This window comes from Pinus tabuliformis, chromosome 2_2 (assembly GCF_031772625.1).
Source record: "Pinus tabuliformis cultivar Carrire ecotype Pingquan chromosome 2_2, CPIR1, whole genome shotgun sequence".
Classification (NCBI taxonomy): Eukaryota; Viridiplantae; Streptophyta; class Pinopsida; order Pinales; family Pinaceae; genus Pinus; species Pinus tabuliformis.
Window position 1 is genome coordinate 150,658,192 of NC_142300.1, and position 20,251 is coordinate 150,678,442.

Sequence of the window (20,251 nt, forward strand, 5' to 3'; positions counted from 1 at the left end):
CAAATATTATTCATGAGATCTTGAATACATATGCAACATTTATCTTATCTTTCATGAAACTTCCTCATACATATTATTTGAGCATATTTATCACAAATGTTATTCATGAGATCCTCAATACATTTTGGCGTATGCTGGTATGGCTTGATATGGTGATTAATACCGTATGGTATATCTATATGATGTCGTCTGGATGTAATTTGATTCCGTATTTTGATGCCTAATTTTTAAAAATAAATAAAGTCATCATTATTGTGCAAACAACATTCTCTTATCTTTCATGAAACTTCATCATACATATTATTTGAACATATTTATCACAAATATTATTCATGAGATCCTGAATACATTTTGGCATATGTTGGCACTAGTAAAAATGGGGCCAAAGTTCGACAACTATTAGTTGGATATGCAACTTTTTGGCGTGTGCTATCTGACACATTGGTGCTCATCAAACCGTTTTGGAATTTTGTCGAATAGTTGACAGTTAGTAACCATCAGATATTCAATGTTACATATTTCGATTATCTGACACATAAAAAGGCTGAAATGTTCATTAAAAAATCGACATTTAGAAGTCGGTTTTGCGATGCTAAAAATCGTCAGATATTCGACAAGCGAAATGTTGAATTTTTGACAGGTCTCGTGCCAGTTTGCAGTCGGATATTCAACACATAGGTCATTTTTTCCGATTGGAAAAATTGATGTTTAGGCATCGGGTAATCGACAATATAGGTAAATTGTGCAACAAGAATGTTATCACTTTGATGCTCGTAGGTAGGCGGTGAGGCATTGGATATGCAATGAATGAGAGTTCTACCTGACGGGAGTGTTAAACTACTGATGCTTCCATCTGTCGATTCGACCTTCCATTATTTGATGATTACTCTGACCAATAGTCATCGAATATTTGATGGCCAGCCTTTGTTGCTGAATATTCGACAAAGTTTTGCATTTAAAAAAAATAAAATACAGTCTTGGCATATGACTCCAATACAATACAATACAGTTTTTCACGTATATGACTCCAACCATAGTCTCTTTCAAATCCAGACATGCAAATGAAAGTACATACAAAAAAAATGAAGGGGGAGAAGTTAGATGTGATAAATAATTAATAAAATAGAAGAAAAATGATACCAGTGTCTTATACCCAATTAATAGAGTAAGATGTTCTCCTACTTCCCTACATGAAAAATGAAAATTTATGGTCTTTCACTCAAATACAAACACAATTGTCAAATAAAGACAAATACTACATGATTTTTTTTCATGGAAAAGTTTGTTATTTCTTATAAAACTTTATGTAAGTCCCACTCGACCAAGACATACAACACAAATATCAAACAAATTTTGTTGTCTCACTTAAACCCTTTCCATTTTGAGATATTACTTCAGACAGTTGTTCCACTTCAACATTCAAATTGGAACTAGTTATCCTACACATATTCATGAGACCAATGAGGCAAACTTAGATTATATTGGACCATATATTAAATTTAACTGTGTGAATAAATAATAATTAAAAATTATTGCGTGCATATATACCTGAATGAGATCCTCTTAGTTTCAAGAAGAAATTGTTTGAGTCGTTTAATATTGGAGCAAACCTCCCTCCACTTGATGAAACAATAACGAAGTCATCATTGACTTTGTTGTTGCACTGTTGGATTGAGGGTGTTTTTCTTGAATATTATCCAAATCCTAAATTATTGTCTATTGAACAGGGCCAATTATGTGAAGAGTGGAAGCTCTCATGTGCCCCCCTCACATAACTCTCAATTCCCCAGTACCCAATCTATCAACTATATAGGAAATAGTTGAAATCAAGACATTAATATACATTAAAAAAAAAACATTCTTTCATTCATTCATTCGTAAATCCATAAAATATTTCATCTCAATAAATTTATCATAAAAAATATGTTTTCATAATATGAAACAACGTCATGTACTTAAAGAGACATATAGCAATTATTCATTAAAACATAACATTCATTCATTCATTCATTAATCATAGACACAAAATACTTCATCTAAAAAAAATTATCATCAAAAATATGTTTTCATAATATGGTACGTGATATTTCTAATGATATAAATATTACAATCATTTTTTTTTTCTTTATTTAAAAGGCCTGGTCGTGTACTCTTGACTTTGTCGAGTTTGCCGCAAGAGGGGTGGATCATCAACTATAACAAGAAAGAAATGTTCAATTGATATTTCTTGTTATTATTCATTAATAAAAATAACATAAGATTTTTCTTTACCTCATGCACTAGTCAACACTATAATTTAAAAAAGGAAACAATTACCATAATATCAAAACATAAAAGTGTAATTTTGTAGATACTTCTCAAACAAAGCGTCAATATTAGTCAAGACAATCAATATTTCCTCTCATCTTCATCGGTAGCATGCATGGCATCTATGCTTGTGGATATTTGGAATTCATTGATGCCTCAAATGCTACTAGTGAAGATGGGAGGCAATATTGGTTGTCTTGATCAATACTGATGTTTTCTTTGAGAAGTATCTACATAATTGTACTTTTCCATTTTGATATTGTGGTAGTTGTTTCCTTTTCTAAAGTTTTGAAGATTAGTTCTAGGTTTTGTTAACCTTTATCATTTTGTTTTTAAACATAATCATTAATGGATTTTGGAGATACTACAATGGATGAAGGTTGTATTTTCCAAGAAGAGGATAACAAAAGAAATATGGAGATTCTTTGTGCATGTTCTATCATTTTGAAGGTATATGGTTTATGGGAATATATAAGATGGGTTTGCATAGAATATTAGGGAAGAGTGTAGCCGATGATGTTTTTAGATGCTTAAAATGAGAAATTTAATAACAATGGAAAAATTAATATTTGCACATTTATCTTTCAATAGATTAGGTCTCATCCAAACAACATGCATGATCATTGTTTTTGAAAATAGTTATCTAATTTGTTGTACCATTTCAAAAATCTAGAAACAAATACTAATCATGATTAAAGATTGAAATTCACATTTTGAACAGGGTATCTGAATTAAGTTTGAAAACACATTGTTAAAAGATCAGACCTAGTCCGAAAACTACAGTCACCATACTTGAATAGGACAAAGCGGTCTTGCACATACATATATAAGATCTAAAGTATGAACAGGAGTATCGAAGCTAAGAGATATGCTTGATGCATAGATCTTAATTATTAATATTTGTTACATATTGGCATATGTCTATGTGTGTGTGTTATGAGCATGAGACTTCTAATATCAATCAAACTAAGAAAATAGAGAATATGAATAACCGACAGGAGCCCATACCTATAATGAAATGTTTGCAAGATATTTGGAATATGGATTGAGGACAATAAATTACCTTCATTAAACCTATACTAATTAACCTAGACTTAGTGTACCACTTGAAGCTAGAGAGATGTGAAAATAATGGAAGGCTACAAGTCTTATAAATTGCTAGAATTTGAATAGAACCTTAGAGCAATATTATGGCATTCAATGATTATTGGGATAAGGCATGAGACGAATTGGTACACCTTCCCATGAAGCATCAAGATTAGTCTCAATATAGTCTAGTCAACACTATTGGAATGGTTGATATATTTTCTACTATATTTATTGTAACTAATCTATATATTGGTTTCATTTTCTAATCTATAATAGTCTAACAAAATTCCAACATATATTAGTTGTAAATTCACAAAATTTTGTGATTATGACGATAATTTAAGTAAAAATGAGTGTAATGTCCATGATGGGATGTATGAATTGTCCTCAATAGATTTTCCATCAATGATTATAACCTTGAATGGACTAACACTGGCCTGTCATCACCATCTCAAAATGATCCTTCAGATGAAAATTTAACATGTCTGTCATCATCACTTTACATTGTCTTGTAGATGATCCCTTCTACAAATTATATGCATGAATTTCTAGTAGACCATTCCCTCTACCTAGTCTATGATTGATTTTGAGAACAAGTGAACAAAGTACAATTTATAAGTAAGGGATCTTGTCAACAAAGATTCATCAATTGTCCTTTATTCACTTGATGTCACAATAAATCATAGGATAGGTAGAGGGGGCGAACTTCCATAAATTTACGTATATAATCTATAGAAAGGGTCATTCATGAGATAGTGTGAAGTGATGATGACAAAAATTGTAAATTTTCATATGTCGGGTCATTTTGAGATAATGAGATAGACCAGTGCTAACCCATTTAAGGTTATAAACATTGGCAGGAAATTTGGGATGACAATTCATACATCCCATCATCAAAATTACACACATATGTACTTAAATTGTCATCATAATCACAAATTGTTATGATTAGGCATTGAAGCAGGAGTAGATAGCACCTAAATTAGGAGTTGGGTAGTGTATGGTGGAGTGAGATAGCTATAAAAATTAGTAGATGGTTGACTTATCAGGGGAATGAATTGTGTAAAGGCTTAGTTTAACATGAGACTTTGATTATAGGTTCTTGGTGTTCATAACAGAGTTAATTGACTTAGACCACAAATTTATCAAATATATGGTATTCTACACCCTCCTTGTATCACAAAAATATGTTTACACAATATGAAACAAAATTGTTCTAATTTTTGGCAATGGAAAAATCACAACTGTTTATTAAGATAGTCTAAAGTTACATGTGCACATGCCATGAGGCCTTCAACCTTTCAGTAAAATATGTATCACTAAAACAAACAGGCTCTAAATAAACAAGTTCAGCCATTTTTTACCATATTTTTTTTCTCTTTGTAACATGTAATTAGCCAAGATGTCTTGATCTTGGCCCCATTCAGTTGTTGTGGTCTCTAGTGTAATATGTCTTGTTGTTAACCTAGTCCTATGACTATGTTGTTGTAAGTGAGGTTGGGCATCAACTGCAATAACAAAGAAATGTTAAATTCATATTTATAGTTATTATTATTACAAATGTTTTATTAATAAAAAGAGTAGTATAATGTTCTTTACCTGCTTTGGTAGTGGAGGGAAGCATAATACTTTTCAATATGGCCATATGTTCCTCCTCTTCTCTAGCCACATATTGTACATGCTCTAGTGTAGAAACAAGAAAGGTTATAATTAATATATCATTTGCACAATATTTTTAATTGTATTCCATACTACAATTTTTTTATAACACATGAAGTACCTCCAGAACCGAGCTGAAAATCAGTCTGAAGATCAGGCACTCCATCATTAGTAGGCTCATGTGTTGTATCTACATTTCTTGCCTAATTTTTACAATCAAGCATATTACTTTATGGCCAAAAATAATAACCAATAAATTGTGCTAGTAATGATTTATAAATTCTATTTGTTGCTTTTATTTTCCTAAGTGTTGGGTGGTGGAAGACTACGAAGATGCCAATATTGTCCTCTGTTCAATCACGACTTGATATCCATACTTGAAAGCAAGATTTAGGTATTCCTCTGTGGAAGCCTCTTTGAATTGTGCTCCCTGAAATTTTGCATTAGAACATGATTTTTACTTTTTACATGATATTATTATTAACAATTTATAATTTGGATGCAACTTATTTTTTTATATACTTACAATTTGCGTGGTCAGTTTCGAGTAACCACCTAGGCCAAGAAGATGTTGCCCATGTTTGGCTATTCTATCCTGTGTGTATTTGGAAGTATCCGAAAGCCTATATTTAAAACATTGAAAAACTTAATTAGATGTCGCAATGATGATAAAACATCATAATTACATTATTAAAAGTGCCTCATACCTTCTTGGTCCAGGTGGAATCTTCCCTGATTTTCGAAGTGCCTTCTCATGTGCATCTGCCACGAGCGCTCTCCAATCCATGTCTGGAATTGATGGAGGGTGCTCATGCAACTTGGACCTTTCCAATTGAGACCTATATTGGTCCCACAAATATTTTAAATGTAGGCTTACCTTTGAGGTAGCTCCATATTTTGTGAAGTTACCATCACCAAACAAGTGAACCATCCTCTTAATAAGGTCCTTTTTTAACTTGGAACTTTGGGATTTCCAGTTTGTGCGAATGGTTAGTCCAAATATTTCCAAGTTTATGTCATACAAACGCCTATAAAAACATCATTTCTTGCAAAATGATATTATCATTAGCTTAAAATAATCACAGACTATATGTTAATTTTATTTAGGTTGTGCTTAATATTTAAAACACTTCTTAAATACCTAGAATTTTCTCTATTTCCATAGGGACTTTGTCATCATCTACCAAAAACGTGATTGATAGTGATCTCATGCTAGTAATACGGGAAGATCTAGGAAATCTCATTTCAAATTATGCAATTGTATCATGCTCTGCATCCACAACATCATGTGTATATCTCGATGTACATTGTTCAGAGGGTGCAAATATTTTTGTGGGTGGTTGAGTGGTTGTACCGGTCTCAATGACCGGTGACTGACTCACAGGTGTAGCATTGACACTGCTACCAATGCTAAACCAACCCATAGTCATATTAGGAGGATCACACTCTGCTAAAAACTCCTATAAAATAAAGAGTTTTTTTTATAAAGGATGAGATAACAACAAATAGTTGGGATGATGAAATGAGTTTCTCACCCTATATCGACAAACTTGTTGCAACAAGGTTCTGACTTCGCCTTTTATCTTATATGTCTATGGCTCAATTAGAACTAAAGAATTAAGTTTTTTTTTGCTTTTAATTTAAGATTCCTTATTGCTTGCATTGGATCGACGTACATAAAAATTTCATCATCAGTAGCCTCTTCCTCATAAGAATCTATGGATTTCTCTAAGGCTAGTGCCTTCTCTTATCACCCTATTTATCAAATACATGTAATTTTCAATTCATCCACAATTAATCATCATTATATTAATGATAAAATTACCATTGACATATGTCTAAATTTATATAGAAACTTCGCATATAAATATTTGTATTTATTCTATTCAAATTGTAATCGATGAGCAACTCTTCACTTGCAAGTATTGATTTAATGGCACATATGAATACATAGTTTCCTTCATATCCCTGGAATATGCAATTGGGTTGCTTATTTGTGTTGACAGGTCATCTATTATTTATAAACCCTACAATACTCCCTATTTCTTTTGGCATTCCGTCAATATACACAGTTGCGCCTTTATTTTTGTCATTTTATTTTAGTTGTATATACTTTATGGTCACTCCATATCTTCACATACTTTTGGCATATTGGACTAGTCATACCCAATCATTGTATTTGTAATAGGGTCTGACATACTCCATCAATTTAGTTAATCCTTCTTAACATACCTTTATGCCATCCATGGAAAATAGACCCAAACCATTTAATGATGATGGGGCAATGTGGTATATCCTTCCATCGACAAAAACATCAAGGTTTATTTCAAGAAGATCCTTGGGTGCCCATTGTTTGATTAGATGTTTTTACCTCAAAGGCACCTTGATGTCATCTATGCTTTCATTATCATAAGAACATGACCTCCTTTAGCGAGAAAAATTTCGTGTGTCTATGTAATTTTCTGCTAATATTTCCACCTCTAGGTGATCTTTGCCTGCTAGATGACGTAATAGATGTTTGGTAAATTTCTTCTTTCCTACCTGAAATTTTGTCCTTTGATGGAGATAGATCTAAAAAATACCTGTTTGGTTGAAAGTCCCATAACACTCCACTAAATGAAAGAAACTGTTAGCGAGTGTCATAAGGGATGTTGAGAAACGTCTTGAAGAAACCACAATAGCATTATATTAGTACAAGTGAGTTATAATGAAGTTATTTGCATTTAAAATATTCAAGTAATAATTAAAAACTTGAGAACCTATTCATCCTAACTAATGAACTCACTCGATAAATTGGGAACTCAACATAATGTGATAGTGTTTAATCTTCCATTACAAAATATTACCCACATACTTTGATATGTTGAAGGATGTAACTAGTTTCGATCTTCATAATTGTCATTTGACTCATGTCATGATGTAATTCTTATGTATCTATCAAAAGAAGAAAGAAAACGATTTTTGTAAAGAATGGATTTCATGCTCATGTCACTTTGTCATTAGTTCAAGCATCCATTGAATGCTCCTAGTGTTTTTCATGAGTCAAGAATCATTGTCATATTGTAAGGGACCCTTTCGGGATTTTGTATCAAGGAAGGAAAAATTATTTTGAAATTAGAAATGTCTAGAAGGCTCCCAAGACCAATTCAAATAGCCAAGGAAAATTCGGCCTAGAGAGGGCTAATGGAGCCTCTTAGAAAGGCTATATAAAGATGGATCTTCGACCTATTGAGAGACACATCAAGATTTAAAAATATTTTTTTTTCTAATGTTCACACGTGTGAATACCGTAGGGTTTCCTCAGGTCCAAAATTGCAGGATGTGTTGCAGGTTTCCTTGGTGATCACGAAAGGATAGAAGATCCATCATCTTGAAGAGATATTTTTTCACTACACTTGGAGGATTGGACAATCTCATCATGAACCATAGTTCTCTTGTTGTCATTGTGTATCAAATGAAACTTTGTCCCAAATTGAGTGAGAAACTCAAAATGGAAACATAATTGGTGTTTCTCCTATGGCTTAGTTGAATCAAAATGCTCCTGTCTATTGGGAAATGTGACTAGTTTCAGTCTTCATAATTGTCATTTGTCTCGTGTCATGATGTAATTATTATATATTGATCAAAAGGAGAAAGAAAATTTTATAAAGAATGAGTTTCATGCTTGAGTCTTTGGTTTATATGTCAGACATCCATTGCATGCCTGTAGGATTGTATTGAGTCAAAAGGTCATTGTCATTATGTAAAGACCCATTTGGGAACTTGTATCAAAGAAAGAAAGTAATTTTGTATTTTGGAAAAAAATTTATAGTGCTCCCAAGAATAGGTCAGCTAGCTAGTTGAAGTTGGCCTCCCATTGGGCTTAAAGAGCCCTTGGAAGGTTATATAAAGTAGACATTTGACCTCCTTTGAGAGACATCACACATGCACTTCATTTCAAAAAAATTCTGCGAATAAGAATAAATGTGAAGTACAAAAGAAGGAGAGACGAGTTTAGTTGAGGAGAAATCTACCCTAGAAGACATTGAAGGTCTGTAACATGTGAAGTTCCTATTGAAAGTTGTAACTAGTATTGGTCTTCATAATTGTATTTGGCTCATGACATGATGGCTTTATGATGGGTTTCATGCACAAAGTTTTTGGTTCCTAGGTCTAAGCACCCATTGAGTTCTCTAGGTTTTTTGTCTTGAGTCAAAGTTTATGTCATAGTGTAATAAACCAGATTGGGCTCTTGTATTAAGATAGAAAATATTATTTTGATGTTTATAAAATTCTAGAAAGACCCCATGACCAAGTCGGTCATCCATGATAAAGTCAACCTAGAGAGACCCACTCTAGCCCTTGTGAAGACTATAAATAAGAGGACTTCGACCTCCTCTAGTACACACATCTTGGAATTTGGTATGCGATATAAAATTTGTGTGAGGAGGCAGGAAGACAAGAAATCACCCTAGCAAAAAAATAAGAATCTCAACAAAAAGAAAGAAGTATGATCTTCTAATATTATTGGCCCACCCATGCAAGTTTTTGTGATTCTTGGGTTACTGCAGGTTCGAGTTTTTGGAAGCCGAAGTTGTAGACCTGATTGATGAAGCTGAAATTTAGAGAAGTTACATTCTTGGTAAGGTCAACCTTGTTGACTCGTTGAATATCTTATTTTTGTTCAAGGAAGATTGTTTGGTGGCTGGCTTGGTCTTGGGAAGTCTTTTTTTGGGATTGTTTGGTGGCATTATTTTTATGACTACCTGGTATAGAAATTCAATCATTATTAAATTTTGTGTTGTTGGAATTAAATGTTCCTTTTACAAAAAATTTGGCATTGTAGAATTAGCCTATTGTTTATATGCAACCCAACAAATTATAATATGATGTTCAAGTGTAGCCCATCAATTATTATAACCATCTCATAGCATGTAACTTCTACCTCAAACAAAATTGTTTAGACTGAAATTCTAGAATATGACTTAGCCAAAGACAGGAAGAGAGCTATAGCTAATATTTCTTTGTATGAAACATCAAAACTTACTTAATAGAAAGGGTAATTTTTTTTATTTAAATCGTTAGAAGATAGCAAAACTAATATTCATATAGGAAATACTGAAAATAATTCATCCAAAAAAATAGGTTACCTTGACATAGCATTGATTAGAGACAAATCCACATACTCCTCCCTTTAACCTCCCCACATGCTCTATTAAAGAACATTGTTGTCATTGTAAGTTGTTTTATAATTTGGTTGAATTACAAGTTTGAGTATTTTTCAAGGTTATGGTAAAAGAACATTGTTAGGGTTTGAAGTAAGATTTGTTGAAGTAACTAGTGTCGATCTTCATAATTATAATGATGTCATGAATAGATGTAATTATTGTACTTGTCAAAAGAAATAAAAGAAAATATTTATTTGTAAAAATAAAATTATTTTATTATGAAATGGATTTCTTGCCCATTGGTTATTTTTCCTAGGTCAAAGCAAGCACCCATTGAATGCTCTAGGGTTTTGAAAAAGAGTCAAAGTTAAGGTCATGATGTAAAGTCCCTTGAAGGGTTCATGTATTAAAGAAAGGAAATATATTTTATGTAAAAGTATTGGTCTAGAAGCTACCAAAAGGATAGGTTGGCCTAGAAGAGGCCTAATTTAGCCCACAAGAAGCCTATTTATTTCAATGGCTCTCAAAACAAACTATAACTAACCTTTTTTAAACTCCATGCAAATTTTCATAAGCTAGAACATTATTTCAATGGCTCTCAAAACGCACTTTAACTAATAATTTCTAAACTCCACGTAAATTTTCATTATAAAGAGAAACAAGAATCTTAGGAAAAACAAATAAGTAGTGAGCAAGCTAAAAATCAAGAACCAATTCTTAGCATCTGTGCTGATCAAAATTATCATATTTACATGAACTGAAGTATGTCAAAATTTAATCTAATACAAAACCAAATTTGGAATCATACCATGATTAAAAAACATAATATTGTTAGATGAAGATGTTTCCTTCATGAAATCCTCTAGAAAGGCTTACAATCTCCTTTTCACTACAAAGAAATCCCTAGGTCAATGCAATACTACCACTAGTAATAGTGTACACTGTAACTATCAACCATCATTGAAAGTATGATGTGTTTCCTGGTAGAATGTTACAAAATCGTACAAATCTACAATCCCTCTGCCTTATGGTACAACTAATGCGTATGTACAATTAGTTGTTCAGGTAATAAAGACATGTTAGTCCTAGTACAACCCCTAATACGTTTTGCGAGGGTTTCAAATGGCATAGGTACAATGCAATCGAGGGTTTCAAATGATAGAGGTATATTACATACCCAGAGTAGGGAAGTCAGACCACTATAAGCATCCACGACAAGCGAATATTTAGTGTTTCAAAGACCTTGGAAGATAATACAATGTCTGATAGGTGTTGACATCTATGGGTGGGAGTCTACCACACTTTTTTTCCAGAAAAATCTGGGCCTCCTCGTGGTACTATCTATTATAGCATAGTAAGGATCATATTTCTTTCACAGAGGTGAAAGAGGTGTTTTCCATAGGTTTCAGTTAGGGGTAGGTAAAGGAAAAGGATAGTGTATATCATATTATACCTTGAGCGTAGTATAACTTTATACATTGAACCCCATTCATTCATTCTTAATTTTATTAGTGCTAGATATTTTGTGTTTGCAATAAGTAAAAAAACTCAATTTTCTACTACAGTAGGATGTAAAAAAAAAACATACAAAATAGCTTGGAGGTGGGCGGAGGCAGGCTCGGGCTAGGGCAATAGTGGAGGCTTTCCTCTTGCAGCTCAAAGGTGGGTGGAGGTAGGCTCGGGCTAGGGCAAGGGCTCGTGTGACATATTAATAGGGAGTTTTGGATTTGTTTTATTTTTTATGTTATATATGTGGTTGTGTTTCATTGTTTTTTTTTTCAAAAATTTCCTTTTTTTGTTTTTGTTTTTTAATTTCTTTTTTCATACAATATTAAATTTAATATAATATTAACTTTTTAATATTATAATATATATTAATATATCATGATACATTAAACTCTATATATGTATGGAGGTAATAACAAAGACATAGAGGTGGAGAGATAGAAAGAGTGACAAGGGAGAGATGTAGACAGAGTGAAGGAGAGGGGAGAGAATGAATTGAGAGATAGAATAAGAGGAGTGAGAGAGGGAGGGTGACACAAATATGGATGGGGAGGAGAGGGGGAAAGAAAGAAGGAGAGCGGGAGGTAGGAGAGAAAGGGAGAGAGAGGGAGGGATAGAGAGGAGAGAGGGAGGGAAGTAGATATGTAGTTGGAGGGGGAGGGAAGAACAAATACACAGAGAGAAAAGTGGATAAAGAGAGAGAGGGGGTGACAACGGAGAGATGGAGATCAAGGATTATGTATGTTTGGGGGTCATATATATAGAGAGACAAATAAGGAGAGATGGAGAGAAGGGGGGTAGAGAAGGAGGGAGGGAGGGAGATAGTGATGGAGTTGGAGGGTAGAGAGAGAGAGAGAGAGAGAGAGAGAGAGAGAGAGAGAGAGAGAGAGAGAGAGGTGGGAGATAAATGGAGATAAAAGTAGAGAGAGAAAGGAGGAGAGAGAATGAGAGAGTGAAGGGGACAAAGAGATGGAGTTGGAGGGGGGAGAGAGGGTCGAGGTAAAAAGAAAGACATAGAGAGAGAAGGGTAAAATAATTTAAGTAGGTTTTAGCAAGAAACAAATGTCAATCGATTATATTTATGTATGTATATAAAGAAAGTATTAAGATATAAATCCAATAATCCAAATCTGTTTATGCATTTGTCCGTTGTATTTGCATAAGGAAATTTTAGTATCAAGTTTGAATTTAGGGTGGAACTCCCAAGTTGTCAATGTAGAGATTAATAAATTCATTGAAAAATAACTAAATGATAGTAAAGAGGCTACATTATTCCTCATTTGGCAAGTCATCATTGCACAAAAGCATGAAGAAATAGAAAATCAGGATACTTTCATAGACATATAGAAATTAAATCTTAGGTGGGGAAATGAATAGGGTAAATGTTGAAAATTAAATCCTAGGTGGAGAAATGGATATGGTAAATGTTAAAGATCATGTGAAGCCCAAATATAGAATTGTTGATACTGGAGGGTGAAGTGTATAAGAGGTATAGAAGGTGATGTGGCATAAGAGAGTTGGGAGTGAGAGTTCCAAATCATAAAGTGCATGTGTGTTTGGGTGGGCATGAAGAGAAGCTTAAAAAATACTTAATACCATGATGAATGGAATGAAACATGTTTGGATTAATTGTTTAAAATATAACAAGAAAATAATAATAGCTCAAAACATATTGTTCATTTTATCCACTTGGTGAAAACTTGTTTTACAAAATAATAATAATTCAAAATATATTACTAGGTTATATATTTTTCCAACCCTCCCATATTTTTATATGAGTCTTAAAACCCTCCCATAACATCAATGCATGTATATTCTATAACCATGTCAAATTTCAATGCATACAAGCACAAACTGAAGAAAATATATATCTATTAATGTTGGCCCCTCTCACAGGTCACTCTATGTGGGGTCAATTAATTAAAGCATAATTTCAACTAATTGGTAAATGTTAAGTGGTGGATTGGTACTTAGGGGTAGGCCTGCAACAAGTAACACTAAGCTTGACACTAAGATAATAAGAGAGACATATAATAAATTATGTGTGATTCATTTAGGCATCATTCCTTTTCATATAAATGATGTCGATTATCATGGTGAAGACGATGATGATGATGATGATGATGATGATGTGGATGAATAATATGACGATGATGATGTTGATGAAGGTGACAAAGATGACGATGATGGTGACAATTTAGTTCATGATGACGATGATGAAAAATTTGATGAGGAAGGGTAAGAATCTTTCTCAAATGAAATTTGGGTAAGGAGTTTCCTCAACCTCTAGACTATGAAGTAAATTATAATCCCGCAACTGGTAAATAGTAATAAATAATTTCACCTCATTGACATTTATATATGCTATAATTTTTTTGTTTGATTGTCAAATTCTTTCCGTGAGTCATATTTGAGTCTCAAAACCCTCCCATATCGTCAATGCATGCATCTACCATAACCATGTAAAATTTCAGTGCATACAAGCACAAACTAAAAAAATTTCAATGTTGGCTCCATTCTCAAGTCATGAGTAGTCATGGGCCCATCAATCAATTATAAACCACATTTTAACACCCAAACATTAATTTAGTTAGTTTTATAAATATCGTTTAGTCATGGGCTGACATTACTTCTTTTTTGTGGGAACCCCTTTGTTGGAAATAACACTGAGAGGGGGGGTGAATCAGTATTTGCAATTCAATAAATTTTCAATTCCAAAATGTATTTATATACACTACTTCAGTGAAGTGAACTTGCTTGTGTATGCAACTGTGATTAAGGAAACCAACGTATACCTAGAGAACTTATGATTTAGCAAATTTATCATGTGTTGATATTTAATCAGTGCATCGATATCTTATTATATAGTAACTGTGTAGTAATAACATAATAAACCATCACATATAAACAACGCACATGAACACCAAGATTTAAGGTGGAAACCCAATGCGGGAGAAAAAACCACCTGCTGCTATTGTCTCTATCTTCTTTTAATATAAAGAAAATTTATTTACAATCTTGTACTGGTGCAAACTCATACCAATACGTAGGCACCCAACTATAGAAGGCTACAACCTTCTTTCGTTTTCTAGCTTCTACTAGAAGGGAGCTACAACCCCCTAGCTCTTGCATTAGCTGATGTGTTTACCAGTACGTAGGCGCCGACCTATCGGAGGCTACTTCCTTCGCTCTTCCTCCAGGGACCATGTTTCATTAATTTTCAAACTGGATTCTCCTGATACGCAACAATACAATATGAAGGCCTCGTTTCATTAAATTTTCATAGTGGACCCATTAGAAACTTTGAAACTCAAACTGCATCAACCAACAATCAGTTAATCTGAACAATTAGATCACTGTCACCAGAACAATGTGTTGAAACTAGAAACCTGCATCATCATTGAGAATGAGCTGCTACCTCAAAAATCATACATCAGAATGCATACGCTACTTTACTGAACCCAACCTACGTGTATATGCTACTTCCTTTAGCAAAACTTATGTATGCCTTCAGAACTAGTGAATCATAACAACTTCTGAATCATATCTGTACCAACCAATAATATTCTAAACATCTACTATCAATTTGTAGAGATCTAGACAATCAGCATCAAAGATAACCCTTCACAATCAAAATCAATCAATCAATCAGACACAAAATCCTTATGCATTTAGTTTTACATTTAGATCTAAGAAGACTTCATTGACAGACAATAGTAAAACATTAGCAGTTATCAGATATATTAGTTATTTCTGAACAATAGGCTTTTTCTTTGCATACGCTACTTAGAAGAGTCGAACCTATGCCTACAGATGCCTTTACCAAGGGAACCAGTGTATAGATATGAAAATATTAACTCACAACTTTGTTGTTATTCCAGGCTTTAGACATACCCAGATCATGAAATTTAAATAATAAACCATGTGTAAGAAATCAAATCTAGCCCAACCAATATCAGATCATTCAATGACAAGTCATTTCAGGTCTCATGATCCTGATCCAACATTGAATTCAAGGTGCACAAAATATTTCAGATTATATCATAATCATAGTCCTTGCAACATCAAATATACTTCAGATAGAAGTATTCCTAAGAAACCCTTTCACTTCCACACTTGGCCTTTTGATCTTCTCCTCCTTATATAGTTTTGGCCTTCCTCAATACCTTGGACCAAAACCACACTTAGGACCTGTGGTATTCTTGGACGGGATCAAATAGTCATTACTCTACTCAATATTGTGGGATAATACCATGGTATTGATGCTTGGTATCCTTTACTCTTGAATTTCCTTGATTTTCCAACCCATATGCACTTTTCCTCTTGTGAAAGTGCATGCATACGTATACGCTCGTTTTGTTATGTGAATCGGCATGTATACGCTGTTTTTACAAGGTGAACCTGCGTATACAGCTTAAACTATTTGAAAACATCCTTTTCTTTCAACTTCTTGATTCTGATCAGTAGACCTTTGTTCCAATTTCCTGTTCTTATGTACCAATGCTCTATTACCTCTGAATTGACCTATTGCAGTGTGAGTTTCCTTTTATCAAATCTGAGAAGACTTGTGAGTGAGTTTCCATCAAGGACAACACCTATATCATAATGCCAACAATATCCCCCTTTGGACTTGATGGCAACAATATTGGTGTTGATTATTGCAAGCTATAGAAACTGTTAGAGATATCAAACAACACCAAAATACTCTCCCCCTTTGACATCGAGGGAAAAGGGCGGACCAAGATATTCTCCCTCTTTGAGATACACTATGATGTTCATGCCCCCCTTGAGTACATGTAGAGTTTGCAGAGATATGTTTCAAAAGAATAACATGACTCTATAACTCAACTAAGTGAGTATGACCTCCCTATGACCATTGACTCAACATACATCAATCACCCAACCATGTGAGGATACACCAAATTTTATTCATCCACCCAACCAAGTGGGGATATACCAATTGTTTATACATGATTGAAATATAGCAATTACTACATCATCCATCTCATGCATAGTGGGGATACAAATTACATCATATGTCCAATAGGACTCAAAAAATAGACTATGACAGAAGGAAACATATAAAACCCTAGATCTATACATGACTTATGCAACAATTGATATAAATATCTAAACCATAGCAGAAGTCAACAACCATAATGCCAACAATGCAGAATGTTTGTGAAGGCTAATGCTCCCCTTGAACCTGTGCTACATGTGCATTGTCAACAAATTATTCATCAAGGCATCTTCATTAGTCAGATAAAAATCAATGAACAAAGCTTATCAACAGACTGTAATCATCAATATCAGACTGACCACCCATATCAGATTCTAACCCACTACTTTTCTATCAGAAAAACATATACGCTTTTGCATCCACAAAAACTCACATATATATGCGACTATCCTTCATGAAAACCGCATATATGAACCTTCCTCTTAAAAGTTGGATTTAGCAGCAGGATGATGTAGAAACTACTCCTAGCTTTTGTCTCAAATATTCAAATGTTTCTCTGGGAAGCAGTTTGGTGAATATATTAGCAACCCGTTCTTTGGAGAGAACATAATCCAATTTAACCTTTTGTTCAAGCACTTGTTCTCATAGAAAATGGTACTTAATGGGTATGTGCTTGGTCTTGGAGTGCATGACTAGATTTTTTGAAATACTGATGGCACTTGTATTATCACATAGAATGGAGATGGGTGGAGTAAATGTCTTGCAATTCTTGCATCATCCAAAGTAGTTGTGTGCAGCAAGATGCAACAGCCACATATTATGCTTCAGCTGTAGATAAGGCAATCAAACTTTGTTTCTTGCTGAACCAAGACACTAACTGTGATCCCATATAGAATGCACCTCCACTAGTGCTTTTTTGATCTTCAACATTTCCTGCCCAATTTGCATCTATATATGAATGAAGAGTAAGATCTGTATCTTTAGGATACCATAGACCAAAGTCTTGAGTTCCTTGAAGATATTTGAATATTCTCTTAATTTCATGAAGATGTGATTCCTTTGTATTTGCTTGGAACCTTCCAACAATTCCTACTACATGCATGATATCAGGTCTGGTACCTGTTAGATAAAGAAAACTCCCAATCATAGATCTGTATGCTGGTTAGTTCACTGCAGGTGATTCATCATTAGAATTGAGACTGCATCCTGTTACCATTGGAGTACATATTGGTTTAGAATCTTCCATTCCGTACTTCTTCATAATCTACTTGAGATATTTAGTTTGTGAAAGAAAAATACCATATTTTTTTTGTTGTACTTGTAGACCAAGAAAATAAGTAAGTTCACCATGTAAGGACATTTCAAATTCTTGCTGCATAACTGAGGCAAAGTTCTGACTCATAGATTCTTCATTGCTACCAAAGATGACATCATCAACATAAACAACGATAATTAGTAGTTTATCATTTTCAATATTTGTATATAAGTTGTGGTCTACAAAACCTTTTGTGAACCCTTGTTGTTGTAGATATTTGTCAAGGCGATAATATCAAGCCCTTGGAGCTTGTTTTAGTCCATAAAGAGCCTTTTTGAGCTTGCATACAAGTTTTACATCATTTCCTAGAATGAATCCTTCTGGTTTATCAGTATAAACTTCTTCTTCTAAATGTCCATTAAGAAAAGTTGATTTTACATCCATTTGATATACTTTGAATTTTTGAAAACTAGAAAGAGAAAGAAACATTCTTATGGCTTCAAGTCTGGCAACAGGTGCAAAAGTTTCTTCAAAGTTTATACCTTCTTGTTGAGCATACCCTTTACAAACAAGTCTTGCTTTGTTTCTAATAACCTCTCCATTTTCATTCAACTTATTCTTAAATATCCATTTTGTTCTTATAATATTTTTATCATGAGGTCTAGGAACTAATTCCCAAGTATCATTCTTTTAAATATGGTCAAGTTCTTCATCCATGGCCTTAACCCAACTTTTATCTTTACTAGATTCATTTACATTCTGTGGTTCTATGTAGGATAGTAATGCTTGATAACTGGAGGTACCTATAAGACTTCTTCTTTTATGTACTCCAAACCCTTTTTCTCCTAGAATTTGAGATTCTGGATGGTTCTTTTGAACATACCTGGATGGAGTATTTTCCCTGTCCATTGTATCTTCTTCTAGTACTTCATTGGATTCTTCCTCTATATCATTTTGATTTGATACAGGAAAGAATTCACTGTCTTCCTCATTGTCATATTCCTCTGTTGATTTCATTTGTTTTGGATTTTTGCACGCTTCATCAATTACTACATCAATGCATTCAACAATTTTCCAAAGTCTTTTATTATAACATTTGTATCCTTTAATTTTGGATGAATAACCAAGAAGAATTCCTTCATCTGCTCTGGGTTCAAACTTACCAATTTTTTCATTAGTCCTGTTGATGAAACATTTACTTCCAAAAACTCAAAAGTGTTTTATAGTAGGAGGCCTACCATAAGAGAGTTCATATGGAGTTTGATCACTATTTACCCGAACATTAGCTTTGTTGAGAATAGTCACGGCAGCAAATGCAACTTCACCACAAAAGGTTGGAGGAGTTTTAGATTCATCAAGCATAGCTTCAGTCATTTGTTGAATTGTTCTGTTCATTCTTTCCACTACGCCATTTTGTTGAGGAGTTTTGGTGACTAAGAACTGCCTTTTTTCCCATGTTCTTCACAAAAATAAAATAATTCATATGATATGAATTCTCCCCCTCAATCAGATCTAAGACATTTGATTTTTCTATCTGATTCATTTTCAATTAAAGCTTTGAAGGCTTTAAACTTTTCAAATCCTTCATCTTTATGCTTTAGTATACCTATCCTACACATTCTAGAAAAATCATCAATGAATAAAATAAAATATTCTTCTCCACGAGGTGACTTTTTCCTTGTTGGTCCACATAAATCAGTATGGATGAGTTAAGAGGCTTACTTGCTGATCCTTCTTTTTCAATGAAATGAACTTTGGTTTTCTTACCGACTTGACATGGTTTGCATATGGTCTTTTTTGGAATGCTAATATCTGGAAGATCACGGACTGTCATGAGCCTGCATGCTTTTCTTATTTGAGAAAAGCTTAGATGCCCCAGTCTTTTGTGCCATAACCAATTTTCATCTATTTTGCTTAGATAACATTGTTTTTGTCCTCCTTTGAGTATGCATAAATTGTTTGGAGTCCTTGTACCTTTGATAATTGTCTTTCCTATATCAAGCCCATGAACCACACATCCGTTTGATTGAAATACAACTTCATTTCCTTGATCACACATTTGACTGGCACTTAACGAGTTATGATTTAAACCATATACATACATGACATTTCCATCTTTAACATTTTCTTTCAAATAAATAGAACCTTTACCTTTAATGACAGTTGGTGTGTCATTTCCAGAGGAGACATTCTTTTCCTTTTCTAAAGAATTATATGAATGAAGTTTCTCTTTATCACTTGTCATGTGTTTGGAGCATCTGCTGTCGATGTACCACTGATTCTCTTTTCCTTTTGCAAATAGAACTATGCCACATCTTTCTGATTGAA